The sequence below is a fragment of the Miscanthus floridulus genome, chromosome 3, assembly GCF_019320115.1.
Source record: "Miscanthus floridulus cultivar M001 chromosome 3, ASM1932011v1, whole genome shotgun sequence".
NCBI classification, from domain to species: domain Eukaryota; kingdom Viridiplantae; phylum Streptophyta; class Magnoliopsida; order Poales; family Poaceae; genus Miscanthus; species Miscanthus floridulus.
The window spans coordinates 21959851-21974525 of NC_089582.1; positions in this window are offsets into that span (position 1 = coordinate 21959851).

Sequence of the window (14675 nt, forward strand, 5' to 3'; positions counted from 1 at the left end):
CATTCCGACCGTGAAGCCGAGTAGCTCAACTCAGACCGGGTCTCTTTCTGTTAGAGTGTGCATAGTGGAGGTAGTAAGGATGTGCGGGGAGCTGATGTGAGGCCAAGGGCAGGTTAGAGTCCTGATTGACCTAGCATCCGGTAGTGTCCCCCGATTGTGCAGCGCTGATCGAACCTGCGAATTGGACCCGAGTTGTACCAAAGGTGATCTAAGGTGACCGTTGATCTGGTCTACCTAGGTTTGTATTAGAAATACTACCCAACTAGTTACAATCGATTCGAATCGCCTTCTCTCCCGGATAATAAGAAACTTGACTGAGCTTCCTTCTATCGTAGTGATAATGGCAAGTGGAATGGTTCTAAGAATGGTATAATAAATTGCTATGGTTACTATTGTTCTATCACTACTGATATACCACATGTTTGACATAGGTTAGTTGCTAATCTAGAGGTGAATAGCTATAATTAACTTGATGACTGAATTATAAAATATATAGCTGAATTAGTGGCTTGTTATGCAAAATGTTATCAAGCTAGCTCCACTTAGAAAGCCTTGCATGATCCTTGGAGTCACTTTATTTTTGGTTTATGATGGGTAGGTCTAGCTAAGTACCTTCTTGTACTCAAGGTTTATTTCTCACTTGTTGCAGATAACACAGTCTTTCACGGCTATTGTAAGAATTGCTTCTGTCCTACTATGGATGAGGAGTAGGCCCTGGGCAAGGCGCTTCTACTTATATATCAGTGGGTGGTGATCACAAACTGGCTTATATTAAATAATGGTGTGAGATGTTGGTTTTAATACTACTTTGCTTCCGCTACTACTTTATTTGAACTTGGTTTGTAATAACTTTAATCGCACTCTAATGTATGGCAATGTATTTATGAACTCTATGTAACATGTGGCATGTATGGTGAATTATGTATGATCTTTGTTGTATGTTGGTGATGAATCGAGACCCTTTGTGGTACTCGATGGACTACCAGGTTTATATGGGCTCAAGCCTGATAGTGCGGCCACTTGCGGGCTGCCATTGTACTTGTGCTCTTATAAATTGGACGGTTCTGTTATAGTGGACCACGCCAGAATCTGTGGCGATGCGGGTGAGTGGAGGTTGCGTCTAGCCGAGTGGACTTTTTTTACAAACTTCTAGAGTGGAGTTGTTGAGGGCAGACGCAGTGGGCCATTCTACCCATCACGATCCATGACAAGAGGAGTGTTTGGATGCCCAGACACCCTAAGAAGAGCATTTCTAGAATGAAAAAGGTCACAAACTATTGCTTTCCTTGTAAGGATGGTATAGGCGTTTAGAGGATCAGATAATATACCCGTCGATGTGGCCAAATTGAGCCTCCCTACACCATAGGAAGCAATTCAATGCTAGAGAAAGAACATGGTAGCCAAGAAAGTCCATGGCAATTAGCAAATGTAGAAGAGATGAGATTATATCATGGCACATGAGCCCATATATAAGATAGGTGAGTCTAGCGGCTTGCTAAGTGGGGGGCCTAGAGCCCTAGACTACGATAGGGGAGGAACTTGCCAGTGTGGGATAACCATGGGAGGATAGATCGAGAGGAAAGAAGGGGGATGTGTCACACCCCAAAATTTCTGATTTTGGGTTGTGCATAGAAAACACTAAATAAAATGAATTATTTTAATATTTGGATAACATTTACCAAGTTTAGTTTGAGCTAGCGCAAATTTAGTTATAGGAAAAATGTGATTTTTCAAAGTTTTCTAATTTTGACGGGTGTTTGGATGGTATGATGTTTGCTTGTTGCTTCTTTGTGTGTTGAGAGTGAGCAAAGTCTTTAAAATGCGTTAATAGGTCGATTTTCCTTCTCTGGCACGCCTTTATCTTTTCTATAATCAAATTCTTTGTTTCTTGGCTCAAGTTTTCATTGGGAGCTTCCTAAAATCTTTTCTTTATAACACAAATCACTCCTTTTAGTTCCCCATCCGTCAATCAATCTCTACAAACTTCTCGGGAATTTTCCAGTTTTTTCTGAAACTTGTTCCTACTTGTCTGTGAGCATAATTTAATTTTTTGATGCTCCAAATTATATTATCATGGTCTCTAAATACTTTATTTGGGTTTCTCATGTTCCACAATATCTCTAGAAAATTTTCCCGAATTTTTAGAGCTTTCGGAGTATTTTTCGTGGCTTAAATAATAATTCTAAACTTTTCTAGAATTATTTTATCCACGAAATTAATTAATTCTGAAAATAATAAATCTCTCATTTTTTTTCCAACGCTCAAAGCCCTTGTGCAATAATCCTAATAAACCCTAAAGGCCCATGCATTTATTTACTAATGGGCTTTAATGATTATTTTGGCCCATTAGTAAATATGGAGGGTGCAACATCAATTAGTACCATATTGCTAGTTGATATAGATGTGGGAAGTTTTTCTCCTTATATATTTGTACCAACCCCTTGGGCAAAGCACACCAAAACTATCATAAGGGGAGCCCCTAGTTTGGGAAATCCCTCGCGTAGAAAAATAGATTTTTCTCATTCTTCTCTCGTCGTCACCGTCGCCACCGCGCTGCCAAGCCCGGCCATCCTCTCTTTCATGCAACAAGTCGAGCCCTGCCCCTGACCAAGCCGCTGTAGTTCATTGCTGGCGAGGTGAGGCTAGTCCTGCTCAAAGTGATCATATATTATTGTTCGGGCCTGTATTCATGTTTGCCTCCATGTTCTCTCGTTGCTGACCGTGAACCTTGCTGCAGCAACGCCCAAACCAAAGCCTAAGGAAACCATGTTGAGAAGAAGCACCATCAAGCTATCGTTCTCATCTCCTTGGCTCCCGATCGAGTTTGTTGCCGACGTGGAGTCCGACCGGCCTCCAACCAGAACAGTCACCATTGTTTCATCTGCCGCACGTACATCTGCCTCCAAAAATCAGCTTCTGCATGTCACCATTGCTTGCTATGTTGCACGCCGGCCAGCCACCTCAGGGAACCAGCGTCCATGCCAGCTGCTGCCTCTCTTCCCAAGCAAGCTAGGCTCATGCCTCTATCCTCGCCATAGCAAGCAGCTCATGCACGTTTCTTCACTGCTAGGGAGGTAATCAAGACACACCTTATGTACAACGTGCAAGGTTTGTGCAGTAAATGCATCAAGTGCATATGCATGCATCTCTACATATCTTCTGCCCACCTGTACTTTTTGCACATTCATTGTCTAGAGAACACAACTCGCCATGCAATGCAGAAGTGCAAAGCAAGGCAACCTGTCGACAGAAGATGCTCAGCAGTCGTCCGAGGAGTATCCCACGAAGGTAGATTGATCGGTGGAGGTGCGCATGATAGGAACCTGATGATGACTCAAGGCACAGAGACAGCGATTTAGACAGATTCAGGCCGTCTGATCAATGTAATACCCTACGTCCTATGTTGTTGGTGTATTGTATGATATGATGTAGATGTCGACTAAGGGACCCCTGCCTCTCCTTATATACTCTAGAGGGGTAGGGTTACAAGAAAAGTATACTATTTGGTACTATATAATATCTTGTGGTGCACGTCGACCAGTGCTGTGCACGCCTTGATCTTATGGGCTGGGCCACCTCTGATGGTGCGGTCCATGTCTTGTCTTATGGATATCGGGGGTCATATCCCCCACATCTAGTCCCCGAGCACCTTGTATCCATTGTGCAACGCCGTCTCTAGCTTGTCCGAGCAGGTGCGAACAAAGCCGAGCAGTTAGACTCATTGTCCAACCACCATAATGAGTTGCCGAGCAGTTGTGAACCGTCTGAAAGCTCTAGTTTGGTTTTGGTTAATTGATGAAACCCTAAGTGCTAACCTAGTATATCAAAGTGATTATGAGATAGGTAGCACTACTCCAAGTAATGAAGCAATGATGAAGATCATGATGATGGTGATGGCATGGTGATGATCAAATGCTTAAACTTGGAAAAGAAGAAAGAGAAAAACAAAAGACTCAAGGCAAAGGTATGAATAGTAGGAGCCATTTTGTTTTAAGTGATCGAGACACTTAGCGAGTGTGATCACATTTAGGATCGATAGTCGTACTATTAAGAGGGGTGAAACTTGTATCGAAATGCGGTTATCAAAGTGCCACTAGATGCTCTAACTCATTGCATATGCATTTAGAATCTAGTGGAGTGCTAACACCCTTGAAAATGTTTGTGAAAATATGCTAACACATGTGCACAAGGTGACAAACTTGGTGGTTAGCACATTGGTGCAAGGGTTAGGAACTTCTCTGGTGGAGTGTCTGCTCGTAGAGTGCGGACAGTCCAAAGGTGCCACTAGCGCCCTAGACAGAAAAGACGGAGGTCACTGAAAGTGACCAGACGCTGGTCTCAGTTGAACCGGCACGTCTGGTCAGGTGAAGAATGAAGACGCTGGCATCGGTCTCTGACCGGATGTTGGGTCACTTAGTGACTAGACGCTGGAAGGTTGTGTCCGGTCCTGCTAACATGGTAGTGCACAGGGGAGTTGCTGTGTGACTAGACGTTGGGTGTGTCCGATTGAGCATGACCGGACGCGTCCGGTCGTGAAAAGTCGTCTCTAGATGTTACTAGAAACGACCGGACACTAGGGTTCAGCGTCCGGTCACTTTGAGCTGCTGTATCCGGTCATCACTTGATCGTTGAGATTGGGCGATCAACATTTGAAGAGAGGGGACACGTGGCATGCATCGCGTGACCGGACGCTGAGGTCTAGCGTCCGGTCATTTTGACCGGAGCGTCCGGTCACCCCGTGTTGTGCCTAGTGAAGGGGTACAACGGCTCTATTTCATGGGGGCTTCTATTTAAGCCCCATGGCCGGCTCAAGCTCACACTCTTGGCCATTGTATTGACATAGCAACCTTGTGAGCTTAGCAAAAGCTCTCCCACTTATCTCCATCATTGATCCATCATCATTGTGAGATTGGGAGAGAATCCAAGTGCATTGCTTGAGTGATTACATCTAGAGGCACTTGGTATTTGTGTTCTACTATGGGATTCACTTGTTTCCCTTGGTGGTTGCCACCACCTAGACGGCTTGGAGCAACGGAGGAGGATTGGCACGAGTTGGTGATTGTTCGTGGCCATCTCCGACGATTGTGAGGGGATTTGTACCTTTCCCGGCGGAGTGCCGAAAGGTAACTCTAGTGGATTGCTTGTGTCATTGAGTTACCTCACTTGTGGGTAGGTTCTTGTGGTGTCCAATTGTGTGGACGAGGTTCGTGCAACACCTCTTAGCCACCAAACCACCAAGGGTTGGTCGACACAACGGGGACGTAGCGTGTTGGCAAGCACGTGAACCTCGGGAGAAAATTGGTTGTCTCTTGCCCTTTGGTATTCTCCCAGTATTTGATAAAGTATTCATCTTATGATTGGTTCACTCCTCTACGCGGCGGTATAATCACCTCACTTACTCATTTACATTTCCACAAACTAGCTATAACAAGCTCTTTTGTGTAGCTAGAATTGAGAGCTTGCTTTGTGGATTAAGTTCATCTAGTGGAGCTCTTTAGTGTAGCAATTATGAGAGCTCTTAGTGAGTAGTGACTGTCGACATAGAATTTTTGCCTCCGTGCCGAGGGCACACGCAGCAAGCCGAAAGGGTCCGCTCGATGAAGCAGATCCGCCTGGCTTCAGCGCAAGGGTGGTCGATCCTACGCAATCCTTCCAAGACGTGCCAGTCAATTTGACCCTGTAATTGATAAGGAGAGAAAAGCTTATCAGTAATTAAGGGTGGAACATGCCAGTGTTGCCAGACAGCCCCGAATGTGCGTCTGTGAGAGCCGATATGAGAGGAAATCGACTAAATAGCCGATCACAGCATATTCACAAAAATGAATCGATTAAAGCTCATGGGGTTGTATAAGAAGGATCGGTTATCATTCAGAATAAATGTTATTTAAGCAAATATTAATCAATAACAATAATATATCAATGATGATTGGTTTATACTGAGCCAATGATTACAAGTAACTGAACTCCTTTTATTTAAAGAAACAACTCAACACCTCTTAATCATTTAATAAAGGTAAATCTAATGAACATGTTAGATCTCATCTATCGCCATGACCAGTGGGGCATGAGGCAGAATCATGCAGGCCGTAGAAACAATAATAGACTAGATGACCCTAACTCATTACTAATATCAGTGGGGCATGAGGCAGAATCATGTAGGCCGTAATACCATAACAAGATCATGGGGCTAACACATCTTTCAACTTATCTCTACTTTAATGATCTCGTAATGTGAACTGTTCGTGAAAGCATTTGATATCGACTAAACAGCCGATTCAGGCATAGCGCACAGTTAAGGTCATGCCTTCTTAGGAGTAGGTCTACTAACTAATGATCCCCACTCCACGGTGTCAATAGTGGGGTGAGAGGCAGAATCCCTTAGGCCATGATGATAGGCCATGGAATGGTTTTCATTAACTAATAGATCTACTCAAGATCGGATATGCCTTAACCGCACGCTATGCATGATTAAGATTGACGCAAAATAGTCGATGAAAAACATAACTCATCGCTTAAGATGTAGATTGAATTAGTTTTAGATTAGCAAACGATGAGTTAAATAAGATATAAGGCCGATTCAGATCAATCTCAATCGGGTAGAGTGATATTGTTGTAATTAGATAAACAATGAAAGTAATAAGCAATATCGGTAACTTAATGAATCTACCAAAGACTGCCATACCAAGGTAGAGCTGATAACTTGACCTTGATCTAATTCAAGCAGTGGGGTGTGAGGCAGAATCACACAGGCCATACTTGAATTAGACAAGAATCGATAACTAGCCTATACCAGAGTCACAGTGGGGGTCGACCGGATCGATACAGCCATACGAACAGAGGTATAAACCATGATGGTACTTACAGACAAGCAGTGGAGGTCGACCGGATTGATGCAGCTGTACTCGCTGAAGAACTCGCCGAGATCTACTCTACTCCTACTCCTAAGGGGTGGCCGGAGCCGAAAAAAGTAATTGACTTTGTATTTGATTGATTGATGTCCTTTTACAATAACCAGGGTTTGGTATTTATACCCGGAGTCTAAACACAAAACCTACTCGATCACGATTCACTACAATCCTAGGTATAAAGGAAACATTCCTAATTTAAGATAACTTAGACTCTAATCTTTCCCTTTTTAAGAGCCCATCACATTTCGTCCTAGCGCTGATCGTAGACTTTGTCCTTTTCTGCTGGCACTACCTGAAGAAAGCCGATTCTAGCGCTGCATCCGAATCAGCTGGTTCCAATCCGCACGCAATCGATTCCTTGCTGACATGATTTTAGGAGTTCTCAAGCTCTTGAGATCCTCCTTCCAAATTCTGGTGTAAACACATGCCCCCCAATTTTTGGATAAAAGTAATTTTATTCCAAAATTATCCTGTCTGCATCCTTGATTGGTCCATAGTCATGGGTAGAGAACCTTGATCTGGGTTCCATCGTTTGTCGCCACTTACATCCATTCACGAGCCCATGCCTCAAAACCTTTGCAAGAGCACCACTGTTTCACGGGCATTTGGATTCACCTTCCTGGATCGGCTATAAAACGCTCGTCTGACCCTAGCGAGAGCAACTCGACACTTCAGCTATGTTTTTCTTCCATCTGTCTTTTCGAGTGCTCCCAACCTCACTAGACCCTCCATGGCCTATCTCTTTGCGATAAAGATCTTGAGCGGTTAGAAGAATTCTTGTGCATAGGGTGATTGTGTCGCCCATTCTAGCACCTTGTCGACCAAGAGGATCAGCTGCTGCGGCTAGAAGAAGTCTTGTGACACACCTGCGTCTTCTCACCATGCTCGTAGAGCTGTTCTAGTGTTTGCAAGGGTTAGAATGTGCGGACACTTTTCCCTTGTTCGTTCCATCAAATGCCTATCGGGAGGCTTCTTTCCAGCGGCTTCCCCAGTCACCCAGAAACCTGTGGGTATCTGCTAGTCAGGCGGCCTTTTCCTTTTCTTGTTGCAATTTTACCAACGGGCCAATGTGACTTGGTTCATGATGACTTTTGGTCTTGTGGGGATTCAAACTCCCTTCAATCCAAAGAGGCCTTGGTATGTTGATCGCTGGTAAATATAAATCTTTTGTATCTATCCCATGGCATTCTGTAACTTGGGAGAGTAATGAGTTTGAATCTGTTATCTCTTTGTTTTTTGTTACCTGAATCCTCAGAGCGTCGACCCTTTTCCGTATCTGATTTCAAATTCATACCGCTGGCGAGATCTACCCCCGCGGGCTATATATGTAAGGCCACGGCTAGGGATTGAAAAACGACTCACTTCAATTGATCGGCATGGTCAGAATCTCGTTGAATGTCTCTCCCTTGCATAATTGGCTAAGGCCATGGTTCGACGTCGATCACTTCTCGAAGCCGATGATATATAATAGCCAAAGTGTTCCCCGGCCCGTAGTCTGTAATATGTGATATTAGCAAACAATTCCTCTGTCTTGGATGATTTCTTCTTTTGTTCCATACTCCATTCTACGTGTATTACTTTGTTCATGTTTGCTTTGCTCTTGTGGGCAACACATGTTGTACCAGCTTTTACCTTTCTGGGTTTATTTTTGCACCGGAAGCGATACCCTCGTGGTACTGGCCATTAGGGCTGTCAATCAAGCAAATTGGTTGCCTAGTATTAATCCAAACGTTAGGGTAATATTCCTTCAAATATTCTCTATCTGATTGCTCTGCCGAATCCTTCTTCTTCTTTTAGTATTTCCAAAATATAAGTATTACCTAGCACATAGCGCTTGATTCAATAAGGTCATTCTTAATCAGACAACCATTTTTGCCGGATTTGCTGCCCTTTGATTCGATCGTCAATTTTACTCTCCAGTCCAAATCTTTCTCAGATGATTACTCATTCTCAACCTTTTAATCGTAATATTTTGCGACCTTCGGTTTATTGGTTTCAATGCCTTTTCAAGAGCACACAGCCGAAGGAAACTCAAGTCTTCTAAGTCATCCATCATGAGACCCTGGTAGACTTCGGCTGATAAATTACTCTGCATCATAACACGCCTTGATCCATTTTGAACTTCCCAAGGACAGACTGCATCATGTTTTATGCACAAGTTCATAAGGCGATCACATCAGCTCCTCTACCCCTGGTCATTAAGGGCAATCTATTCCTAGTCTTCCCTAGAGTCTTGTCTCCTTTTTCCAAGATGAAATAGGATCAGAGGAGTTTGTTCGATCATGAAACCCTTCTGGCTAGGGGGACTCGAATAGGCAAGAGGCTAAAGAACCATTACATCCAATCGATCACTTCTGCTTCGGCTAAAGGGCCGATTATGATAATAGCCAATTCCAGACTCCCGATCTTAATCCCACTTAGGTCCGAAAAACATGGCTTTCATTAAGAGAGACCTTCGATCTCCTATCCTTAGTCACCTGACGTCGTATTCTCTTTGGCATTGGCGAAGCAGCGTTCCGCCTTCTATTAACTACAGTTGCCTTTTGCGTGTCCCGAGGCGTCCGCCTCTTCGCTTCGCGCCTTCAAATACCAGGCGAGGGCTTCGGCCTCAAACACATATCCATTCACAACTGTTCTTTTGCTCTCTTCCGCCTGCCAAAAACCCTGTAGCAGTTTTTCTTCCTCCCTTCCATAGATCCAACTATCTCTTATGGCTGGTGAGGGTAATCGAGGCAAGCGCACGGCAGAGGAGATTCTCGAAGGGGACATGCCGACGAATAGGCGTCTCCGACGCACAAGGTAAAACTGCTAACTTTTCTGTCCCTGATGATGACCTGTTCTGACTCTCCTATAGGCTCGTCGCGAATGACAGCTTTCATCTTTTCTTTAGGACCGGCAAACCCGCTGATGATGCATCTTCCACGCTGGCTTCATCGTCGGGCTCGTCTAACTCGTATGATGGCGATGATGCCCGGCGCTTCTTTCAGGAATGGAGGTCAGTCGAGGATCGCTATTTCGAGGTGATCCGAAATAACTGCCAGCTCGAGATTCGTCTAGGGGTTTTCCAAGCGGCCCTCAATGTGGCTGAGGAGGAGACCAGCGCCGTCCGAGCACGGCTGGCAGAGTCTAACGCCGCGGTAGCAGGTAAGATGAATTCTTGGAATGCTTCTATTTTGGTTCTCATTATCTTCGTCTTGATAGTTTTCTGTAATCACCAGCTCATACGGTGCAGTTGGAGTCTCTCCAACTGGCGACGAACGCGGCTACGGACGCCATTAATGCACGGGGTTCCCTTATTGATGCTCATCTTCAAGACATTCCGGCCCATGTCCAGGAGGTTACTCTTCATGGCATTCGCTACGACGCGTCTATGGCACTAACCGCGGCGCAGGTCCAAATCGGGCACGATCTTCATGCCATGGAGATTGGCTTCCCGACTGGTGATGGCCCTGAGGGGCATGAAGATTTGATAGAAGACTTCACCGCAGCAGCAGAGGCCATTATGGACATCACCCCCACTTAGGATGTGGTGAACAAAGTCTTTGATTAGTTTGTACTTAGGTAATCCTGATGAACAAAGACTCATATTCCTCCATGAACATGTTTCAATGTAGTGTCCTTGTGTATGATCATTTTTTGCTTTTGTTTTGCTCTATAGGTGATACATATCGTATCGGCTCTTACTATCTTTGAAGATCTTTTATTTTTGAACTAGAGGTGATACCTTCCTAGTACCGGCTATTGGAGCCGAGAACGAATCGGCTATCAAATTCAGATATCAGAATAACATCTCTTCATGCATTTTTCATTCCAAAGATCAAACGATCGATCAATCTGAGTCAAGCATCCTATTAAGCGAAATAGAACTTCTCTTAAGAAATCCATTAACTCTGAATCGCACTTACACTTTAATTCAGCATTCACATGCGTCGGCCTAAACCCATTTCCAAGACTCAATGTTTATTTTCCCTTAACTCAATGGCCGACGTGACGCCACGATTACTGATTAAAACAAACTTTTAGAGCCGATTGCTTGATCCGGCTGTTGGCCTTCATTATTAATCTTGATGAAGCCTCCTTCCCATGTTTTGCTAGAAAGGCATTCGAAGTCTCCTAATTCTCAAAACACTGGATCGGCTATTGTGATGCTCACAGACTCATCAGCGCGAACCACCTCGACATCATCCCCATGCCATTGAATCAAACATTGATGTATGGTCGATGGCATGCAATAGTTTGCGTGAATCCAGTCACGACCGAGGAGTAAACTGTATGAGCCTTTTCCATCGATGACAAAGAACGTGGTGAGCAGAGTTTTATTCCCGATTGTTAACTCAACGTTTATTGCCCCTCGGATCTTAGACGTATTCCCTTCGAAGTCTCTAAGCATCATGTCGGTCTCAAGCAAATCTCCTGGTCCCTTGCCAAGCTTACGAAAAGTAGTGTAAGGCATAAGATTGATAGAAGCACCTCTATCCACTAATATTTTGTTCATCGGCTTCCCATCAACAAAACCTTTCATGTATAAAGCCTTCAAGTGCCGATGTTTGACTAGCTTATCAAATATCGCTTGGTGCGTAACTGTCAACTTGGCAACCATCTCTTCATACTCTGATTCATCAAAGTCTGAGTAAACTTCCTGATCCGCCGGAGCTCTGAATTCTGATGGCAACAGAAAAGCCATTTGGATATTAGCCGATGGCTGCTTCTTACCAGCTATTTGCTTGGTACGCCACACTTGAGTTTTACCGGATGGCTGAGCCTGTTCCATCTCCTTATTCCTTAGGCATTGCACTCTTCTCTTCTAGCTTCTTGTTAAACCTTCGAGGCACCATTGGCCTTCCTGCCAAACATGTTCCCTCTGATTATTTCCTTCTTCATGATCAGCCCAGTCTTGGTCAACAACTCTCTTTCCCAGCCGATCATGAATACTTTTATTTTTCAAGCGCTGATCCATGTTATTATGATGATATGCATTCTGGGCATGGATAGACCGGTGGTTGATTTGAGATTGCCTAAACTCCTAATATTGATTACTGCATTCTAGACAGTCATGTCTGGTAGGCAATTTCAAACCTTCGTTCTAGCAGTATCGGAAGAAAGGACAATTCCAGTGCAATTCAGCTTGCTTCCTTTCATACATTTCTTCTTCCAGTTGACGTTGGTATTCTTGATCCTCTAACCATTGCTGATGATCTTTTTTCTTCTGCCGCCGCCACTTATTCAACAGGATCCATGATGTGACTCGCGGCCTCGTCGCTCCATCCTTTGATGTTCCCCCTACTCATATCGGCTCTTCTGCTAATCATGATGTTTTTTAACCTCTCTGTATTCATCAGCCGATATCTGCATCTTGGGATCGACTGTTCCATCTTTTCTTGATTTGGCCGATGTTAGGACCTTAGTTTTTCCTTTGAATATCCCAACATCAACCATATATTTGATCTCCTAGGAAAGGATTATCATCAACTTTCATCTTCCGAGGCGTATCGAACTTGAGCCTCCCTTGCTAAATAGCCCTCTGTATATGCTACCGGAAAATTCTACACTCATTAGTGGAATGAGAAGTAGCATTATAGAACTTACAGAACTTCTTACTCTTTAACTGTTCAGGGGGCAGCATAACATGATTGTCCGGCAATTTGATCTGGCCCTTCTCAAGTAAAAAGTCAAAGAGCTTGTCCGATTTCGTGATATCAAAGTCATAGCTCTCCTCGACTCCTCTTCCCTAAGGATTTGGCACCATTACTATCTTCTTGCTCCAATTCCATTCAGCTGTAGCAACCTCCTCTTCTTCATTTTCATAGCCATCATCTACTGAGTATGGATCATAAGCTTTGGCTATGGTGATATTCTTCTGGAATCGAGTGTCTCTGCGTATACTCTGGAATTGGCTATTGAGCGCTGCTACTTGTTGAGCCAATTGACCCAAGTTGTCAAATTCTTGTCCTAGCAGCTTTTCCTTCCATATTGGTAGCATTCCTTGGATAGCTAAAGTAGCTAGCTAATCATCGGCCAAACTCAATGAGAAGCACAAATTCCTAGTCTCTCGGAATCTCTAAAGAAACTCAGTGCCCGAATCATTAGTCCTCTATCTCATGGTCGTCAGATCGGTGATCTTCTTTTCTCCAGTCCCAGTGTAAAAATATGTATGAAACTTCTTCTCTAGGTCAGCCCAATTAGCAATGGAGTTGACTGGTAGTGACGAGAACCAAGTGAAGGCTGGCCCTGACAGGGATAAGGAGAAGAAACGAACCCGATGGGCATCCTCAACTGATGCTTCACCCAATTGTATAAGATACCGACTGATATGTTCTATTGTGCTTGTACTGTCTTGACCAGTGAACTTGACGAACTCTGGGAGCTTGTAATTTGTAGGAAGAGTGACCAAATCATACCATTCTGGATATGGACGTTTGTATAAAAAGATCAGACCCTTCGGCTTCAAACCGAACTGATTCTTCATCATCTCGGTCACCTTCAGCAGCAACTCATCAGCTTATGGATTTGGATTTCTCAGTACTTGCTGACCCATCTGTGGATTGAAATCTCGCGTGCCTTGATATCCTGGATTTGTCATCATATGGAGGGTGTTATAATCCGTGCCATAGTGATAGCCTTGTGGAATCTCAATCTATTGGGTCCTTTGCTGGCTTGCTGCTTGAAGTCTCTGATTATAGACATAAGGATCTATATCTCTACGGATCTTTTGAATTAATGGTGCTATTTTTTGAGCCGACAACGGTATATGGCCTGATGTGTCAAAATTGATCATCTGGTTCTGACTTTGCCCCATCGGCTATTGTACATGTTGTATTGACGATCCAGGATTGTACTATACCTGATTCGTAGCAGTGCCTGGAGTTTGTTCATATGAACCTTGAAGTGTCTGGACATCACCATTACCAGCTAGTACTGCTTCTTGATGGTTGGTATTGACTTGATTAGTCCCTTGAGTCGATGGATCTGAAATGTTGTAACAAGTCGATCCAACCTGACCAACTGGAATCCCATGAATCGCCTCTTTCATGGCGTTGTGAAATGCGTCAACGAAAGCTTCATTATGGCTTGATATGGCATCACGAACAGATTTGTCTATGGCTTCTGTAAAGAAACGTCTGTCTTTAGCTTCAACTGTATCTATCTGCCCGTGTAGTAGAACTCTTGGTAGTGGAAATTTCTAAATAATTTTGCTGTCACGTGTTTTGGTGTAGGACAACAAACACTTCTTCTGAAATTCTTCTGTAGCCTTGCCAATGGTATCCCTATCCTCATCAGGTAGGTCTTCATAGTGTACCACAAGGATGTTGTCGTTATTGTGAGCCGCCATGACGATTGTGGGGTCCCATCGGGCGTGCCAGAAATGTGTGTCAACATAGAATTTTTGCCTCCATGCCGAGGACACACGCAGCAAGTTGGAAGGGTCCGCTCGATGGAGCAGATCCGCCTGGCTTCAGCGCAAGGGTGGTCGATCCTGCGCAATCCTCCCGAGATGTGCCAGTCAATTTGACCCTACAATTGACAAGGAGAGAAAAGCTTATCAGTAATTAAGGGCGGAACATGCCGATGTTGCCAGACAGTCCCGAATGTGTGGCTCTGAGAGCCGATATGAGAGGAAATCGACTAAATAGCCGATCCTAGCATATTCACAAAAATGAATCGATTAAAGCTCATGGGGTTGTATAAGAAGGATCAGTTATCATTCAGAATAAATGTTATTTAAGCAAATATTAATCAATGTCAATAAGATATCAATGATGATTGGTT